Source organism: Cervus elaphus, chromosome 10 (genome assembly GCF_910594005.1).
Source record: "Cervus elaphus chromosome 10, mCerEla1.1, whole genome shotgun sequence".
Classification (NCBI taxonomy): Eukaryota; Metazoa; Chordata; class Mammalia; order Artiodactyla; family Cervidae; genus Cervus; species Cervus elaphus.
The window spans coordinates 45,485,217-45,506,439 of record NC_057824.1 but is presented as its reverse complement, the minus strand read 5'-3'; the positions used below and the strand labels follow the sequence as shown (position 1 = coordinate 45,506,439).

The 21,223-nt window shown below is 43.3% G+C and overlaps 2 long non-coding RNA genes across 3 annotated transcripts in view; one reads left to right on the top strand and one right to left on the bottom strand.

Annotated features, from left to right (window-relative positions):
* Nucleotides 1–5,347, top strand: part of LOC122701695 — a 46,272-nt gene extending 40,925 nt beyond the window's left edge. Inside the window, exon 4 of the long non-coding RNA XR_006343107.1 lies at nucleotides 5,142–5,347. This is a non-coding gene — a long non-coding RNA (uncharacterized LOC122701695). The remainder of the gene's footprint in view (nucleotides 1–5,141) is intronic.
* The window catches only part of LOC122701694, a 492,322-nt gene that overhangs the window by 45,918 nt on the left and 425,181 nt on the right, over nucleotides 1–21,223 (bottom strand). The window lies entirely within an intron of this gene.

Below are 21,223 nucleotides of genomic sequence, written 5' to 3'. Positions count from 1 at the left end.
ATAATTGATATTGTCAGCAAATGCAGCAGCAAGTACCCCAGTGTTATTGTTTCCTGGGAAGCAGGATTGGCAGTGATTTCCAGAGAGGATAAAGCATGAAGTGTAATGAATTAACAATAGAAAGCCGTAGACAGCTGGTGCTCAACGTCTCTCCATTCACTCAGCCTCTAGCTGAGAAATATTTTAAAGTACATATAAATAGACATACCTGGCTTGGATGATAATGAAGCATCATAGCAACCAGCGCTGTAATGGCCAGCTTAGAAACAGTAATGAACTAGCTGGGTGTCACAGCCAGTCTCTAACTATCTGTGAGTCTTGCTTTCATTATCAGTACAAGCTGGGGTACAATTAATGCTTTTGAACTGTGGTGCTGGAGAAGACTCTTGAAAGTCCCTTGGACTTCAAGGAGATCCAACCAGTCAATCCTAAAGGAAATCAACCCTGAATATTCATTGGAAGGACTGACGCTGAAGCTGAAGCTCCAGTACTATGGCCACCTAATGGGAAGAACCGATTCACTGGGAAAGACCCTGATGCTGGGAAAGATTGAGGGCAGGAGGAGAAGGGGATGACAGAGGATGAGATGGTTGGCTGGTGTTTGGCTCAATGGACTTGAGTTTGAGCAAACTGGGAGATAGTGAAGGACAGGGAACCCTGGTGCTCTGCGGTCCATGTGATCACAAAGAGTCAGACACGACTGAGTGACTGAGCAACAAGAAGCAGGGCTAACAGCATCAACTCTGGGGTCCCCAGACTCTTCCTGGCCTCACAGGGAATCATTAATAGAGAAGACATGGGAACATCTTAGCAGTGAAGAAGGGTCTGAAAAGGCAAACATGGTGTCTTCCAGCTGTTGTTAATATTTTCAAAAGTCTAAAGAAAACTAATTTACATATGAGTAAAACATATTTACCCATCGTGAAAGAGCCTAGGCCAAAGCTTCTTAAACGGGGGTATGCAGACCCCAAGCATATCTGGTCATGTGCTGAAGAGGAAGAGGATGGTGCAGGACAAATATGGCAAGTGCTCCCAGAACATCAGTTTTAACTGAACATTTAGATATATTTTCATTTACTATATTATTCCCTGGTGGCTCAGACGGTAAAGCATCTGCCTACAGTGCGGAAGACGTAGTTTCAGTCCCTGGGTTGGGAAGATCTCCTGGAGAAGGAAATGGTAACCCATTCCAGTATTCTTGCCTGGAAAATCCCATGGATGGAGGAGCCTGGTAGGCTACAGTCCACAGGGTTGAAAAGAGTCGGACATGAGTGAGTGACTTCACTTTCACTTTTCTTTTCACTATATTATTCATTAGATCAGCCGGTAAAGAGTTTGCCTGCAACACAGGAGACCCGGGTTTGATCCCTGGGTTGGGAAGATTCTCCTGGAGAAGGAAATGGCAACCCACTCCACTGTTCTTGCCTGGAGAATGCCTTGGACAGAGGAGCCTGGCAGGCCACAGTCTATGGGATCACAAGAGTCGGACACGACTGAGCGACTAGGTGCATATTATTCATTATAAGTACTTCTAAATGTTCTAAAGTATTAAGTTGGCTTCCCTGTTAGCTGGTAAAGAATCTGCCTGTAATGCAGGAGAACCCAGTTCAATTCCTGGGTTGGGAAGATCTGCTGGAGAAGGAGTAGGCTACCCACTCCAGTATTCTTGGGCTTCCCTAGTGACTCAGCTGGTAACGAATCTGCCTGCAGTGTGTGAAAGTATTAAGTAAAGTGTGGTTTTAAAAGTCATATAAAACTAAAAGACCGGACTTCCGTAGTGATCCAGTGGTTGGGGATTCCTCTGCCATGTAGGGGACACAGGATCGATCCCAGGAAAATCCCACATGCTTCGGAGCAAGTAGGCCCATGGGCCACTACTGAAGCCCAGACGCCTACTCCTGAAACCCGAGCACTGTAACTAGCAAGTAGCCCTCACTCGTAGCAACTAGAGAAAGCCCATGTGCAGCAACAAAGACCCAGTGCAGCCAGAAATAAATACATAAATTTTAAAAGAACAAAACTCAAAAAGACCTGTGTTAAAAACAGTGGTGTCCTGGCACCCAGATTTCCCTCTGCCATTCCCTGGTGGCTGATTCATGTCAATGTATGACAAAACCCACTACAATATTGTAAAATAATTAGCTTCCAACTAATGAAAATAAATGAAAATAAATTTAAAAAAATAAAATAAATAAAAACAGTGGTGTCCTGGCACCCAGATTTCCCTCTGCCATTTCCTGGTGGCTCAGATGGTAAACAATCTGCCTGCAATGCAGGAGACCTGGGTTCGATCCCTGGGTTGGAAAGACCCCCTGGAGAAGAGAATGGCAACCCACTCCAGTATTCTTGCCTGGAGAATCCCATGGACAGAGGAGTCTGGTGGGCTACAGTTCATGGGGTCACAAAGAGTCGGATACAACTGAGTGACTAATGAACACACACACACATAAATTCTATGAAAGCAATCAACTGCTAGCACTTTTAGCCATTTTTTTCCATTAATTCTATTTTTTTCTAAATAAGATATATCTACTACTCTCTGGTAATTCATTTTAAAGCATAATGTAGCAGCTTCAGCTTTTGATAGATAAGGATCTAGTTCTCCTGTGTCTCAGTTTATCTGTTCAATATACTTATATTACAACTTTTATTAAATCCATATTCCTTGTTTTTATTATTATGGCAATAATGATCACTGCTGAGCTGAGGAGTACACTGTGACCTGCTTTTTTTCTTGTAACAATTTTCTGCCATGTATTTAATCATTGTTTTTCCACTGGCTTGGTTTTCCTTGAGCCTAAGGCCATTTCTTCCCATGCTCTACCCCACCTCTGAGATATGTCTCTCAGAACAAGTTTTTAAAACTCTCTGATAATCTCTGAGTTTCATTTGTTTTCTAGGGTATCCTCTCTGGAGCCCAGCTCCAGTCTGAAATTATTTCATATCTTTAGATCTTCTATATCACTGTCATTGTGGACTTGACCTTGTCTGTCCTCCTGGGATTTCTTTACCTCTCTCTTCTGTGGGACACTGTGCTCTCCAATAGTTGAATAATAATAATGTGGCTACTTATAAAGTTCCAGGTTAGGTATAATTTTCTACCCATTTTCTGAGGGCGTAGTTCCATTGTCTTTCAGTTTCTAATGTACCATTTTAGAAGTTCTGATGCTTTTTTTTTTTTCAAATTTATTTATTTTAATTGGAGGCTAATTACTTTACAGTATTGTAGTGGTTTTGCCATACGTTGACATGAATCATTGTAGTCCTTTGATTTGCTTTCTGGAAGCTTCTAAAAATAGTTCTTCTCATTCCTTTATTCTGAATTTTCATGACAATTGTTTTACATCTGGAGATTTTTCTACATCTTCTCTTTGATCATTTCCCCTGTGCTGTTTCCTTTGTTCTAATCGATTCTCTCATTTTCTTATTTCCTGTCTCTTTCTCTTTCTTTTATCCATGCTGGAATTCTCTGCTTGTATTGACCAACATGTTTTGTTTTGTTTTGTTTTTTAAGTGTTTTGTTGTTGTTGCTAAGTTGTGTCTGACTTTTTGGTACCCCATGGACTGTAGCCCACCAGGCTCGTCTGTCCACGGGGTTTCCCAGGCAAGAATATTGGGGTGGATTGCCATTTAACCTTCTCCATGGGCTCTTCCTGACCCTGAGATCAAACCCATTTCTCCTGAAATGACAGGTGGATTCTTTCACTGCTCTCACCAGAGAAATGCTTACATTTTTCATTTCCGAGAGCTCATTTTAGATTCTCTAGTTATTCCTTTTTAGAGCATCTTTGTATTTCAAGGATACCATTTCTTCTCATCTCAGTGATGATATCAAGTATTGTCATCTTAAAGTTAACTTCTCCTCCCTGCATTTTTTCCAATTCTTTTTTTCTTCTAGTTTGTTCTTTTGCATATAGGAAATTTTCCCTATAAGCCTCCCGACCCTTGACCATCTGCTCTAATTTAAGGACAAGACATTGAAAAACAGATTGGAAGTTCTGCGAGCACGGATGAAGCTTTTCAGCAGACTGACCTCACTACTGAGTAGCCAGCTGATACTTTTGTCAAAAAAAAGTCCCCAAGCCCCATCTTGGTATCTGTATATCTTTTCTCTGAGGAAACTCAATTTCTCTGGTGAAAGAGTCTCTTTTCTGCTGTTTGGGGAGTTATATGCCTGGCTGCTAGCATCCTGAAGATTGTTGAGAGATAATGATTGGATTTATTTAGAGAGGTTGAGTTAATTCTCCAGATGCCCTCCTCTGTAACAGATGCTTCCAATCCAGGAGCATCTGCAGTTCAGTTTCTCCAAAGAATCCAGTTCTCCTGTCCTATGGGGGCGGGGAGCATGATTCAGCCCCCAGAGTGGATGGGGCTCTTGAGGGACTTGTGACTTCAAATGCTAAATCTTTGTGGAGTTCATCAGAAAGAACTGGCTTTCTTTTCTTGGTCATGCCATACAGCAAGTGGGATCTTAGTTCCCCACCAGGGATCAAACCCATAGTCCCTGATGGGAGTTCAGAGTCTTAACCACTGGATCACCAGGAGCATCCCTGGCTTGCTTTCATAGGTCTCTGATCTCGGTCCTCACAGATGTTCCCTTCTACAAGAACATGCTGCTAGTCACCCTTTCTCCCTCTGCTTTTTTTTTTTTTTCCTGTTTCAGCCATCTATTCATTTTTAAAATTAATTAATTTATTTTAATTGGAGGCTAATTACTTTACAATATTGTGGTGGTTTTTGCCATACATTGACATGAAACAGCCACAGGGATACATGTGTCCCCCATCCTGAAGCCCCCTCCCACCTCCCTCCCCATCCCATCCCTCTGGGTTGTCCCAGTGCACCGGCTTTGAGTGCCCTGTTTATGCATCGAATTTGGACTGATCGTCTACTTCACGTATGGTAATATACATGTTTCAGTGCTAATTCTCCCAAATCATCCCACCCTTGCCTTCTCCCACAGAGTCCAAAAGTCTGTTCTTTATATCTGTGTCTCTTTTGCTGTCTTGCATATAGGGTCATTGTTACCATCTTTCTAAATTCCATGTGAGTCAGAAAAACACCAATACAGTATATTAACGCATGCATATGGAGTTTAGAAAGATGGTAACGATGACTCCCTCTGCTTTTGTATCTTTCAGGTGGCGCAGTGATAAAGAATCTGTCTGCTGACGCAGGAGACTTGGGTTCGATCCCTAGGATGGGAAGACTACCTGGGGAAGGATATGCTGGTCAAGCCCAGTATGCTTGCCTAGAAAATCTCAGACAGAGGAGGCTACTGGGCTACAGTCATGGGGTTAAAAAAGAGTCAGACACAACTAAGCACACGTACACACACACATTGTGATCAGGGAAACATGTATCATCATGCCTTCTGTAGCATTTTTTTCCCAACCATACACACAATTGTGTAGAGACAAATTATTTAAGTATTTGGCTGAGAGGTAAATTAAATTCATTAACCCAAACTATGAGATTCGAGATGAGAAAAGGACTTTGAGTATGGAGACGTTTTGCAAACATGTGTGCCCATATGTTTTCACAGGTTTGGGAGCACTAATTATTAAACCCTATCTGAAATACTGAGAAAATAAATTTAAGTTTGGAATTTATCCCACTGTTTATGCCAGTTTTTAAATATCAGAGCAAAATGGGAAGGAGATATGGCTTGCTATTAAACCTGCAAGTATTGTGATGACATAAGAAAGACAGCCACTGAATGTATGAAAAGGTTAGATGATTTATGCAGTCCAGTGGGTCTGTTTTCTTTGTCTTTAAGACAATACCCAGACCATCTTCAAGGTGCCTTCATCAGTGGACTGTGTCTGCAGAACCAGATAGAAAATAGCTATAGTCAATTCAAGGATCAACAGAATGGAAACCCACTCAATCAACAAGCTAATGATCAATTTGCCTGAATTCAACCAGTAGTTTTGCAAATAGCTGGCAGGTTGACGGTTAAATTACCTCACCCTCTCTCCCCTAAATGCTCAGGCAGGAAATGGCATGTTTGTGTTTTATAAGGGAAAAAATTGAGAAGAAAGGGTTAACAGTAGCCTCAATATTTAAACACACATTTTAGCTAAAATGTCTAATTAAGAGTGTGGTGTCTTAATGATTTAACAGATCCAAAAGCAATGCTTTCTTACTGCAACTGATCATAGTTCAAGGCCTGCTAGCCAAGCATGAAGTTTTGTTAATGAGAATTATAAGCATATCGTCAGGGCCCCAGATACTGCTATTAAAATGTCCCTAATCACGTTCTTTAAGCAGAATCGGATAATCACAACAAATTGACTTTTTCACTCAGATGATGAGCCTTTCCATTTGATAGAAGGGTTCATAAGTAATTTAACTCAGAGTTAATTGATACAAAACATCATTGTCACCAAACTTTACAACAACAATGAAATAAACTCTAAGCATTAAATATTTTTCTTTGGAATTGACTCTGCATGGACTGAAGGGTTTCCCACTCTGTAGCGGACTGTTATGACCCCCTGAAGCACTAAATGTATAATCTTCTTGTGAAATGGGGCTGAGGCTGCCCTAGCTTATAGAGTTGACCTGGTTATTTGAGACCTTATTCTTCCTTTCAGACTGTTCTCGTTTCCATGGGAGAGGTCACCCAGCTCCTACTTCATAGCCATGGACTCTCAACTCTTCAGCAGGACCAGAGTCTACAGGAACCTAAAGGACTGAACCCACATACAGTATGAGGGTCAGGAGAGTGGTAGGGGGACAGAATGTGGCAGAGGGCAGTGGCAGAGTGGTGTGGGACAGTCATTTTGGTTTTGCTCTCAGAATCACTAGCTGGGGTTCCATTTAAGTTCTCCATGCCTAATGGGCGAAGTCCAACTGTCACAGTTGGATGTGAAAGTTGGACTGTAAGGAAAGCTGAGCACCGAAGAAGTAATGTTTTTGAACTGTGGTGTTGGAGAAGACTCTTGAGAGTCCCTTGGACTACAAGGAGATCAAATCAGTCAATCCCAAAGGAAATCAGTCCTGAATATTCACTGGAAGGACTGATGCTGAAGCTGAAGCTCCAACGCTTTGGCCACCTGATGTGAAGAACTGACTCATTTGAAAAGACCCTGATGCTGGGAAAGACTGAAGGCAGGAGGAGAAGGGGACAATAAAGGATGAGATGGTTGGATGGCATCATTGACTTGATGGACATGAGTTTGAGCAAACTCTAGGAGTTGGGGAAGGACAGGGAAGCCTGGCGTGCTGCAGTCCATCAGGTCACAAAGAATCAGACATGACTGAGCAACTGAACTGAACTAAACTGAATGGGCAAAGTGGGATGATATGGTGTGTAACAAGATAGGTGCTAGAAATACAGATTTGAGCAATACTGATTATCGATCAGAATTGTATCATGATTGGGGGGCAGATAAGTATGTAAAATTTTTTCAGAAAGTATGTTTTATTCTATAGGAAAAGAGTAAAATTTTAAGGACCCCTTTCCCAAACAATTTGTGACTTCACTGACCCATTTCACAAATATTTATGCCAGTCCTATCCTATACCTGAGATCATTCTGTCATTTTTGAGATTGCACCCAAGTACTGCATTTTGGACTCTTGCTGGCTGAGGGCTACTCCATTTCTTCTAAGGGATTCTTGCCCACAGTAGTAGATATAATGGTCACCTGAATTAAATTTGCCTATCCCCGTCCACTTTAGTTCACTGATTCCTAAAATATCAATGTTCACTCTTGCCATCTCCTGTGTCGATAAGCCTACAGGACAAGAGGGGGCAGTGAGTGAGTAGGGAATAACCCTTGGGTACCTCTGGGAAGCCTCCTTCAATGACCTACACTCAAGTCAAGGCATGAATGTTGAAGCTGGAGGCTCACTTACAGTGTCTACATCATATAGCTTCTCAGAGCCATGGATACCCTCCATGGCATCAGGACCTCCCCCCGCTCCCCGACCCCCGCCACAGATCCTCCAAGGAGAATTACTGCAGTGCCTGGAGCTGTGGCCCACCAGGGGCTAGGTACACACAACTCTGGGGGGAACTATGAGCTTTCTGGAGGCAGGGTGTCACCCAAGGGGTTCTTGAGGGACAGGCAGAAGGAGGAAAGGATAAAGGCAGAGTAGTGGATTACCAGGGCAGGGTCACCTAGTTCTGCAGTGTGAATGTGTATAAGCAAGTACAATCATTTGGGGAAGCATCTGCCTCGTTCATTCACACTGCCAAAACTTGCCTGGGAACCAGAAAACGATGTGGGTCCGCACACTCTGGCCTTGCATCCTTAGCAGCTGGATCGAATGTTCCTGCTTCTGCTCTTGACCTGGACCTTGTCCTGAAGAGACTTTTCTGCTCATCCAGCAAGGACACAAGTCCCTTAAAGGCTTAAATACTTAATTTCAGTAACAAAGTAAAATGAAAGCGGGGGGACCTCTTTCTATCTATGAAAGATCATTAAACTCGGGTGTCAAATTATCTGCTGCTAAATAAAGTGCTTTAATTTTCAGCCAGAGTGTGTGGGGTGTGTCTTGAATTATCTTCTTGGGCCCCTGGGGCCTGACTTCTCTCCACTCTGTGTCAACGATCCAGTCACCAGTTCTCGGAGGAGAAGGCACTTTGCTATCAAGTCTCAGAGACCTCTGGTGTTGGGTTTTAGGTCACCCTGTATAATTTCTGGCTCCTTCTCCAGAGAAATCTAAAGGCTCAGGAGCTGGAAATCCTATACTTAGCTGGACCTGTTTCTCCTCTCCCTATTAATTTCTTCTGATTCATATTCACTTGAGCACCATTAAAGTAAGTTCTCCCCTTAGTAACTTCAGTATATGTATCTGTTTTTCTAGTTCAGGGGTCTCTGAGGTGGGTGCATATTCCTCACTGTGGAGCATACAAGATGTTCCATTGGGATGTGCTAATCATATACTAAATTTCATATTTATTTTTTGATCACTCTTTCTTAATCTACATGTTTGCTTTAAAAGGTATGCAAGATATTAATACAATAACATGTGTGTATGCATATATGTGATACTCACTCAATTGTTTTGTTGTCATTGTTTAGTTGCTAAGTCATTTCCGATTCTTTTCAACCCCGTGGACTGTAGCCTGCCAGGCTCCTCTGTCCGTGGAATTTCCCAGGCAAGAATATTGGAGTGGGTTGTTATTCTGTTCTCCAGGGGATCTCCGTGACCCAGGAACTGAACCCCTGTTTCCTGCATTGGGGCTTCCCTGGTGGTGCTAGCGGTAAAGAACCTGCCAGCCAATGCACCAGATGTAAGAGACATGGGTTCGATTCCTGGGTTGAGAAGATCCCCTGGAGGAGGGTATGGCAACCCACTGCAGTATTCTTGCCAGGAGAATCCCCATGGACAGAGGAGCCTGGCGGGCTGCAGTCCATGGGGGTCTCAAAGGGTCGGACATGACTGAGCGACCAAACACAGCACAGCACATATAATCCAAAGCATTCATAGATTGCCATCACAGCCTAAAAGATGCGGCCTCTCATCTTTTGCTTATTCATTCACTCCTATATCCAATCCTTCTTTCACTTATTCATTTACTTTACAAATATTTAGTGAGCACCTTGTAGGTGACAAGCCTTTGCTGAGTGCTAAGGATATGTAGATAAACAGAACACCATACCCGCCTTGGGATAGCTTACCATCTGGTGGGAGAGGTAGGAATTCAAACACGTAAGTACAGTACAAAATGATACGTGCTGACGAGAGTCTGCAAGGAAGGAACAACTAACACCGAATTGAACAAGATCAGGAAAGAAGTTATCACAGTGACACTGAGGATGAGGGTCTTTCAAGCAGAAGATGCCAGGATGAAGGCCTGGATGCATGAGAGCGCATGATACGATGGATAAGAGCATACCAGCACAAGACATGTGAAGTGTGGCTGAATCACAATGCGCTTAGGGTGGTGGGTGGCATGGGATGAGGGTGGGGATGGCAGGCAGGAAGTGGTAGGAGCTAGAAGGTGGCCTGGGTCACCTGAATCCCTATGTACAAATATGATCTGGTTTGGATTTCCTCTTCCAGGCCCCTTCTACAATTAAACGTGGTCCCCCGGCCAGCACTGTCAACATCACCGAGAAACTTGTTAGAAATACTGAGTCTTAGCAGGCGTGCTCACACACAGGGGGGTCTACGTTTTAACGAACACCGAAAACAAAATCGTGATTTTAACAAGATCCCCAGGTAAGTCTCCTTCCTGTTACGTTTGAGAAGCAAAGGGCAGATATGGGCTCAAGTGTCCAAGTACTGGGATTCACACCCGGCACCACCAACAGTGTGATTATAGGCAACTTTCTTAACCTCTCTGTTAATAAAATCACTCATGAAATCACTTTCATTTATAAAGTCACTCTAAAAGAATTTTCTACTTGCCAGCATTGGGGTAAAGATTAAACTTGTAACCCACCTAAACGTGGGAACGTGTTGTAAAGCACTGGGTGCTCTGTGGTGACCTGGATGGATGGCATTGGGTTGGGGTTGGAGGAAGGTCCCAGAAGGAGGGGATACCTGCGTACATCCAGCTGATTCACTTCATTGTACAGCGGAGACTAACACAACAGGCTAAAGCAATTATACTCCAACTAAAAACAAAAAAAAAACCAACAAGCGAAAGGCCTTGGTACAGTACCTGACCCCTAGGAAATGATCAGTGAGTACTACATACAGATCATTTTTTTCATCACTCAAGTATTCAGAGCTCTCGTCTCTGCTTACTGCCTGAAGCATTCCTACAGTGCTCTGCCTATGCAAAGAGCAGAGACAACCGAAGGATTCTGAGCTTAATAAATACTCAAGCTGAAGCTGATTCCCACAGTCCGCTTTCAGAGAATGTATTCTTTATTGCTAAAAGCAGTTTGCAATTTTCGAGCACCTGTGATGAGATAGGGTGTGAGGGAATTTACAAACATTTTGATCTTCACAATGGAAATAGTATTTCCACTGCCACCTGATGTGAAGATCAAACTCATTGGAAAAGGTCCTATTGCTGGGAAAGATTGAAGGCAAGAGGAGGAGGGGGCGACAGAGGATGAGATGGTTGGATGGCATCACTGACTCAATGGACATGAGTTTAAGCAAACTCTGAAAGATAGTAAGGGACAAGAAAGCCTGGCGTGCTGCAGTTCATGGGATAGACCCAGAGACTGACAGTCAACATTTTTCTGATGAGCAAATTGAGTCTCTAGAAATTAAATAAACTGTCTATGGTCATGCAGTTAGCAAACAGCAGACCTAGAATTCTGCCTATGATTCAACACTTGGACTCAGTGCTGGTCACTGATTAACTGGGCAGGGCAGAAGCCACATGGAATATGAAGAGGTTAAGTCCAAGATCTTACGTAAAGCATATACTATATTGCTGCCTCTGTAGTCATTTGTTCTTGAGTTCCTTAAGCAAGAATTGAGGAAGGAGATGACTGACATATTCCTAATTAGTGAAAGCTTTGCAGGGAAGGCCTTCTGTGGGCTTTCACGTGGGACACAAATGTCTTTTACATTCTGGGTCCATTTTGAGAAGTCTATGACTTCTCCTAAACTCTTTGCCATCGATATTCTAACCTTGTTTTCATCCAATCTTAAATCACCTTGACAAATCATTTTTCAAATTGGATGGTAAGAAATACTGCTGGATGCTGTACCCTCTAGAGAGATCTCACTTCTCCACAAGAAGTGGAGGGAGGACCAGTAGACTCAGGCATTGGTTGAGGTCATGGGATGTTCTGAGCCCCAGTGAAGCTGGTCATTGTGGTGGCAAAGAAAACAGCTAAAGTCATGTGATATTAAGAGACTCTCAAAAAAAAAAATGGCATACAACTTTTAAAGGATGCTTTCCATTTCCAGTTATTACAAATATTGGCTATATCCCCCATACTATACAGTACATCCTTGAGCTTATCTTATATCCAGTAGTTTGTGTCTCCCACTCCCCATCCCTGTATTGCCTCTCTCCCCCAACTCAAGAGGTAGCACAGATGATGGTGGTTACCCTGTCCTGAAAGTCATGATTTTCTTCTAGAATTCTAAGGGTCTGTGTTGACACTTTTGGAGCTTTCCAAAGGTTCCTTCCAGGCTCCTTATTCATCCCAGAAATCTCCAACATCAAGCTTCCCTGGTGGCTCAGACGGTAAAGATGTTCAGTCGTGTCCACCTCTTTGCAACCTCATGGACTAACAGCCCATGGAATTCTCCAGGCCAGAACACTAGAGTGGGTAGCCTTTTCCTTCTTCAGGGGATCTTCCCAACCCAAGGATCAAACCAAGGTCTCCTTCATTGCAGGTGAATTCTCTATCAGCTGAGCCACAAGGGAAGCCTAAGAATACTGGAATGGGTAGCCTAGCCCTTCTCCAGGGGATCTTCCCAACCCAGGAACTGAACCTGTGTCTCCTGCATTGCAGGCGGATTCTTTACCAACTGAGCTATCAGGGAAGCCCTGCCTGCAATGAGGGAGACTTAGGTTCCATCCCCGAGTCTCCACCTCTGTACCATTCAAGTATGTGATGTTATTAGCACTGATTTCTGAAATTCCTCCAGGAATGACTACTTCTGAACATGTCACTGGGGGTCCATTTGGCCTTTCCTAATATAATGGCCCTTAATCCACAGGTAAGAAAATAAAATTGAGACTTCTACCAGCTGTCAAACCTATGTGCCACGCTCATTCGCTTCAGTCGTGTCTGACTCTGTGTGACCCGTGGACTGTGGCCTGCCAGGCTCCTCTGTCCATGGGATCCTCCAGGCAAGGAGGCTGGAGAGGGTTGCCATGCCCTTCTCCAGGGCGTTTTCCTGACCCAGGGATCAAACCCGCGTCTCTTAAGTCTCCTGCTTTGGCAGGTGGGGTCTTTACCACTAGTCTGCTAAATCTATAAATTGCAGTTATATATTTAAGAACTAATGACATAACCATGTGTAGATCTGAGGGCCTATTGAACTCCACTTGATTCATTAAACAAATTCATCACTTGATCTCCATAATTTCCCACTCTACCTATGGCACTCAGATAGCTTATCAGATCTCCTGGTATCAATTTCATTTTTTGTTTAACAGTCTCCAAAATCTAGGCATTATCCTTTGTGTGTGTGTGTGTGTGTGTGTGTGTGTGTACAGTTACTTTGGCAAAGATTTGTTTCAGAAGGAATTTGAGGATATATATGCATATATATATATATATATATGCATGTGTGTATCCACCTCTATTAATTATCTGCTAATTATCCATCTATCTATCTAATGATGTTGTAGGTCCTCTTTCTGTTTCTTTGTTTGTGTTTCCTTAAGGGCACCTAGACTCCCCTTCAAACAATGGGCTCTGTATAAACTGACTTAGATCTGGAAATCATTATGAGTCTTCTTCTATTTATCAAATCTGGTTTTTCCTGATTACACAAATCATGCAACAACATGGCCAGATGATTCAACCCAAGGAATACATCTAACCATCATAATAGAAGCCTGTAAATCAAGGGACCTTAATTTCTAGTGTAGCTCTTCTGCCCATAAAGTAATTACATAAACCTTAACTCTGATGATTAAATGCAGCCACCTCTTTTTGCTTTCCCATAAGGCCATCAACACTGGTTTCCAGAGGACAGGCCCTGTTAAGTCTCTCAAAGACACAGGAACCTCCCTACCCATGAGTCTGTACGGCCTTCTTGAATAAAATGTTCTTGCTCTCAGTTTTTATCAACCTTCCTCATCCAAGCTGTGAACCCGTATGTGAGGTAATATCTCTGAAGAATAAATAGTGTAGAGTCAGAAAGATAATTTAAACTCAAGGGAAGATTATGAAGACGTACTGATAACCCTAGTAGGAGGAAGATAAGTACTTCTGATGTTCTTAATGAGATTGAGATAAAACATTTGCCAGATACAGAGCTGATCCATTAAGAAAATTACATCAGGACCAGCAACTGCAATTGGAATGACCATCTGATGCAATTTCCAGCAATCTATTGCCGTTCTTTGAAACCCATCCATCTCTGGTATTTGCCAAACCTCTGCTGTCTCATGTCATTGATAGTGGCACTATTCTTTTCCATTTTTCAGAAGTGGTTTGCTATTTGGTTAAATAAAAGGAACTTCAGGGACATCTGTTCAGCCCATTCTTCTAATTGCCAAATATAGTTATTTCAACACATATGGATAATTATTTTAACATATATGAGTTGGAAATGTAACTTCAGTAATGTTTTAGGAGCCCAGAATTTGTGAGATTGACTTGGGTTAAAACTCCACTCTAGGGACTTCCTTGGCAGTCCAATCGTTAAGACTCCATGCTTCCACTGCAGGAGGTGTGGGTTCCATCCCTGGTTGGGGAACTAACATCCCATATACCATGTGACCAAAAGGAAAAAATCTCCAATCTAAGTGCTGGAAGGTAATAATATCCTATGTCCTAGGATTAGTAGTAACTCAGAGCCACTGTTTAATAATACCCAGAGAGCAAGTGCATTTATCCTTCTCAATGGTTACACGTCTTTTTGTGAAAGGCTAGAATAAGATTTCTCTTGCCCAAGCCTTTCACAAGGCTGCCCTGATATTGTTAGGGAGTTGGTTGGAAGCCATTTGATAAATTCATTGCAAAATCCCTATGCCCTGAAGTCCTCTACATTACATCAAGCAGTTTTTCACATCTAAACCTCACCCAGAATGGGCAAATATTGAGTTAACGTTTCAATCAACCAACAAGAGCAAGAACCAAAAAATTAGAACCAGGACTAGCTTTTGAAGAACAAATTGAATCCAGGAGTTCTGATGAGTTTGACTCATGTCAGTGAATTCAGACTGATCTGATCTTGTGGGATTCCTTCCTGGGTCAAGCGCGTTGAGAATCCATTTCCACCTATTTTCCTTGGTGCTATTTTCTTTTATAAAGTAACAAATTTCTGTCATTCTTTTGTTATATAACCGTTCTCCTCACAGTTCTGACACTGTAATTGGTACCTTGGGTCATGGTGGGATCTGAGTTGACAGCTCTGGGAACTCTGATAGTTGAAGGAATTACAGAGTCATCAATAAAAGGATAAACAGCCTCTTTAAAATGGAGGGGAAGGGACCTCTCTGGCTGGCAGAGGACAAGAAGCATGGGTTTGGAGTTTGCATATCCCCAGAATACTCTGAATCTTCCCATAAATCCACAGTCTTGCTTTTGACGTGCCAATCTGTCTCAAACCATGCCTCAACTTTCATATAAGAAACCCAGCGAGACTATCAATTCAAATGTCACTGACATTCAGCAACCAAAGAATTCATTTCTTTCTCTAATTTTTGGCGATCTCAGATATGCAGCTGCAGTAGTTAAGAGGTTTCGTTTTGTTTTTCCTTTAATCCAGCCATCATGGAATTTTTGTTTAGTCTGCCTGAGAACCAAGAATTTAGGGATTTGGGTTTGTCATCCTCTTCCGGGAATAAGCTATTTTTAGAAGCAGCTCTTCTCCTGGAAGACGCTGAATTTCTAAGGTTCTTCACACTGACCCATTGTAGCTATCACTTAGTCATCCAAAGATCCTCAGTTGGATGACCACAAGGGATACTTTTGTCTTGTCATCGCATGCCACAAAGAGCCATATTTTTATTCCTGAACTCTAATCAGAATCATTTCAGTCAGGATTCTTGACTGTAAAGGACAGAAGCTGACTCTGGGTAAGTCGTTCAGTTGTGTCTGACTCTTTGTGACCCCATGGACTATACAGTCCATAGAATTCTCCAGGCCAGAATACTGGAGTGGATAGCCTTTCCCTTCTCCGGGGGATCTTCCTGATCCAGGAATCGAACCCAGGTCTCCCACATTGCAGGCGGATTCTTTACCAGCTGAGCCACAAGGGAAGCCCAGATAACCCAAGAAGAAAGAGAAAAATTGTGAACAGGTATGGAAGCATGCTAAACCACTTCAGTCATGCCTGACGCTTTGTGATCTCATGGACTGTAGCCTGCCAGGCTCCTCTCTCCATGGGATTCTCCAGGCAAGAATACTGGAGTGGGTTGCCATGACCTTCTCCAAGGATCTTCCTGACCCAGGGATTGAACTCACGTCTCTTACATTTCCTGCATTGGTAGGTGGATTCTTTACCACTAACGACACCTGGGAAAATTATGAGAAGGTTGGGGAACTAAGGTTGGGGAACTAGGCTTGGGGAAATGAGCAAAAGAAAAGGAAGTCCAGCGGTCTCAAGTGCAGCCAATGGACACTCACTACCAGCCCTACTGGTATCACAGCCTCCAGCCACTCGCTGCAGCCCACAAAGCCCTCTCAACTCTTCCCCCTCCTTCTCTGTAAACAATACCCACAGTCTCTGTGTCTTTGTATGACTTTCCCAGGACTCACAGTTCCAGGCTGGGCAAAATCTTTGCCTTCCTCCCTACTTGTTCAAGATATTTCCCTAGGCAAAGATTTTGCTTTACATACGCACGTGTGTGCTCAGTCGCTCAGTTGTGTCCAACTCTTTGCAACCCCAGGGACTGTAGCCCACCAGACTCCTCTGTCTATGGAGTTTTCCAGGCACAAATACTGGAGCAGTTTGCCATTTCCCACTCCAGGGATCTTCCCAACCCAGGGATCGAACCTGCGTCTCTGGCATCTCCTGCATTGGCCAGCAGATTCTTTACCACTGAGCCACCTGGGAAGTCCATGTAAACATACAATCCCTGAATCAATTCAATCAACCCACCTTGGGTGGCATTATGCTGCAAGAATGTGAAACCCTGTCTTGCTTCTCAGCCTTAATAGCAATGATCCAACCATGAAAGTTGCCCAGCCAGGCTCAATCACTTTAAAATTTGCCCCCAGTTCAGCAAAGTGCCCTGAGCCAAGCATAAAAGGAACATGTGTAAGTATTTCTCCCAGTTCTACTCTTTGAGTGGAGTTCTTCACTCTGTGAAGTGGAACTTCTTTCTCTGGTCCTAAAGTTTCCACACTGACATTTCAAAGGCATGTCCCTTGCCCCTATATTTTCTGAGTCCTGTTTGTGGGGCTGTGGCAAGCACAGTGGGAGCACATCTCACTGACGACTGCCATGTGGGAATGACCCAGAGGTCAGACGAAATGATGTGACATTCTCCAAAGGGCTGTGCCGGGGACTGGGACTTTCCAAAGCCCTGTTTCATTCAGTCCTCTCCGTGGGACACAGATTGAAATTACATTTCTTCTCAGCTTTCATTCTCTTCCCACCTTCTCTGTTTGTTCACTATAAAGTACCAAAAACATCGCTAAGGAAATGGTCTCGAGGCTGTTTCGTGCTAGCGAGGACATTTAAAAAAGAAAAAATGCAGATGTAGGAACAGACATGTAGACACAGTGTGGGGAAGGCGGGGGGGGGGGGGCGGGTGACGAATTGCAAGAGTAGCCTTGATATATAGACATGGCTGTTGTTTAGTCGCTCAGTCATGTTTGACTCTTTGCAAGCCCATAGACCGTAGTCTGCCAGGATCCTCTGTCCATGGGAGTTTTTTTTTTTTTTTTTTCCCCAGGCAAGAATACTGGGGTGGGTTGCCATTTCCTCCAGGGGATTTTCCTGACCTAGAGAGCGAACTCGTGTCTCTGTGACTCCTGCATTGCAGGCAGATTCTTACTGCTGGGCCACCAGGGAAGCCCCAATATACACATTATATGATTACTGCAATATATACAATATATCCACTACTGTATGTAAAATAAGATAGCTAGGGGGAACCTGCTGCATGCAGAGGGAGCCCAGTGATGACCTAGGGGGGTGAGGTGGGGGCGGGCGGTGGGAGGGAAGCTTAAAAGGGAGGGGGCATATGTATACAAACAGTTGATTCACTTCATTATATAGCAAAAACTAACACACATTGTAAAGCAGTTATACTCCAAATTTTTTAAAAAGTCAACCATGATTGTCTTTTCCAGAAAGAACATTTAACAGGAAAGAAGAGATTCTGTAGCAACTTTGAAAAACGGCCCTGTCTAAAAGGTCACATCATTCCTAACTAACAATTGGAAAATTAGGTAACCCTGATGTGTTATTCCCTTACTAGAGCTTAAGTCTTACTCAGCTACAAAGAGAATATGGACCTGATTAGAAAATTAGCTGAAAAAGAATTTTTTTTTTGTTTTTTTTTAACTAAAAATTGAGTCTTTATAGGAATCAGACCTACATTCAAAATTTAGTTGTCACAGTAATTTAATACAGAATATTACCTTTTGCCTATTTCAAATACAAATGTAAACTGCCAACAAAAGAAGGAAAGCATTTTACTCTAAGTTATAGATTCAAGAAGAGGAAACATACCTTGGCCTCATTAATAATCTCCATATTGATTCACCTTCTACAAAAGAGAAACTACTCTTCTCTGGGAACGTGGCATTTATTTCCTTCAACACCTCAAGCAAACAAATTCCAATCAGATGCTCCTCATATAAAATGTGGGTTGGGGAAGATCTGTGTTCACATTTTGATCACTCAACTTTTTTTTTTACACAATATTAAAATGGATTGAGTTTCCCTCCACAGAAGAGAGGACAGTGAGTCACTTGTTTGGAATCACATCAAGGGTGGAATGGGATGTATTCCACCCCCAGAGCCAAGTCACCTACCTGGCTGGTGAACACCCTCCCCAGCAGCCTTTCCCAGTTGGCAGAGCAGGGGAGAGGAGACAGAAAAATATTAGGTATGTTTCCTATGAGCTGAAGTGCAGCCAAATAGCATACTTCCAGGGTATACTCTCGAAGGCTGGCACTCTGAAAGATGCAATTTCTCCATTTCCAAAACTCAACAATTTTCACCAGCACAGCATCGTTCCAATAAAACACTGGTATTTTATTCATCTCTTCCTGAAGTACCATACTTTTATTTTGTAGGCTTCTCTAAATCACATCAATTCACAAAAGATCAATTTCTTGCTGCTATAGTCAAATCAGATGTTACATGCACACACACACACGCCATGCGTTTTTTTTCCTTGCTTGTGCCAGTTAGTCATAGATTAGAAATTTGTAGTCGGAGTCACAAAGCTCCCTGAGGCAGGGAACAGGGCTAATAAATTCAGGCTACCTATCCAACAGCCCTATCCTATCCAGACCCAGGCCGCTTCCCCCCACCCTACTTCCCAGCTCACAGCTCCAGCTGTCTCTTCTTCAGGGAATGTTGTCTCCATTACAGGAACTCTTGTCTAGCTCATCTTTGTAATTATTATTTGTCAGAGCTTATATAAGTGTGAAGGTGTTGATATCATCAAAACATATTTTACAAGTAACTATCTTTTATAGTTCCTATAAAACCTTAGGGCTTCCCAGGTGGCTCAGGGGTAAAGGATCCACCTGCAATGCAGGAGACGCAAGAGACGTGAGTTCCATCCCTGGATCAGGAAGATCCCCTGGAGAAGGAAACGGCAACCCACTCCAATATTCTAGCCTGGAGGATCCCATGGACAGAGGAGCCTGGTGGGCTACAGTCCAGGGGGTTGCAGAGAGTCAGACACGACTTAGCAACTGAACAACAACATAGTTGTTGTAAAATAGTTCCTGTAAAATCTTAGCACTGAAGGGATCTCAGGGGCATTGCAGTTCAACCAGCTCATTTTATATGCGGGGAAACCAAGGTTACCGTAGCTTAAGTCAGTACACACAGATTCTAGGTCTTCTGCTACCGCTTGCATGCTCTTTCCTCTGCTTCAGGGGTAAGCAGACTTTTGCTTTGAGGGGCCAGACAACAAATAATTCAGGCTTTGTGGGCCATATACAATATCTGTCCTCTTTTTCATACATTTAAAATTACAAAAACTATTCTTAGTTTTCAGGTCTCACAAAACCAGAAACCGGGGACTTCTCTGGTGGTCCAGTGGTTAATAAACTGCCTGCCACAGCAGGGCACGCAGGTTCGATCCTTGGTCCGGGAAGGTTCCACATGCCATGCAGCAATTAAGCCCCTTTGCCACGACTGCTGAAGCCCGAGCATGCGATAGAGCCTGTGAGTCACAACAAGAGAAGCCCCTGCAATGACAAGCCCATGCGCCGCAACAGAGAGTGGCCCCCTCTCACCTCAACTAGAGACAGTCCGTGGGCAACAACAAAGACCCAGCACAAACAAAAATAATTTTTTTAATTAAAAAACAAAAACAACAGACTGCAGACTGGATTTGACTCCGGGGCTATAGTTGGCCAAGTCTTATTCTACTTCATAAGAGACATATCAGTCATCAAAATAAGCGGAATGCTTTCACGTTTATGAGACTGTGGACTGGTTGGGGTCTGTGCTTCATTTTGGGGTCCCAACCAGAGGGGCAGTGACTACTTGGAGCACAGTCTCATAGTGAAGTTCAGAAGATCCCAAAGGAGTCAAGAAAAAAAACATGTGATGCCTGTTGAACTGCCTTAATTGCGAATTTAGACTCAGAATTGCCCAACTATGACCCTACTCACATTGCACACGGCCAAGCCGCACATCAACAGAGCAGGAGACTATACTTACCCCTTGGAGCTGGTGAGTCACGGAGTGACTCTGGAATGATAATGGAGAGGGTTTTCAGAAGATGGTGGTGGTGACATAGCTTTTAATCTCACTGAATCCTCCCATAAACAGACACATCAATTAAGATGGCAAATCAAAGACCTACAAATAAGATACCCCCATATGCTCCAAAAGGCAAGCAGTAGCAGCCATCAGCCTTACAGAATTTGTCATCTCTGTGGAATGAAGCAGAAGTAGGGAAATAAAGCATTGGATGGCTCCCAGAAAAGGAGAAACTCAAAATATCAAACAGCTACTCATTGAAAAGTACTACCCGCTCATGCCAGAGCATCACTATAACTGGGAGTTTTGTAAGATCCAATTCATGGATGCATGAAAGAAGACTAAGGGATTTCCCTGGCGGCCCAGTGGCTAAGAATTTGCCTTCCAATGCAGCAGACGCAGGCTCAGTCCCTGAAACTGAGATCCCACATGCCACAGGGCCACTAAGCCCGCACACCACAACTAGCAGCACAACCTTGAGCCTGCATGCTCGACCAGACGGCCCACTCGCTCTAGGGCTCGTGCTCTGCGGCTGGGAAAAGCCCGTTCCCTGCAACGAAGAGCCCGCACAAGGAAGACCCGGCACGACCAAAACAAAAACTTAAAAGAAGAAGCAGCCTAATATGAGGTCTGCAGCTTCTGGAGCAAACTGGGCCCCATAAACTCGTAAAACTAATCCATCTCCTGGGCAAACCTCCTTACTGATGAGAAATTTCTGGGAGTAGAACCCAGTTTTGAGAAGGACAGGAATAACTGGGGTA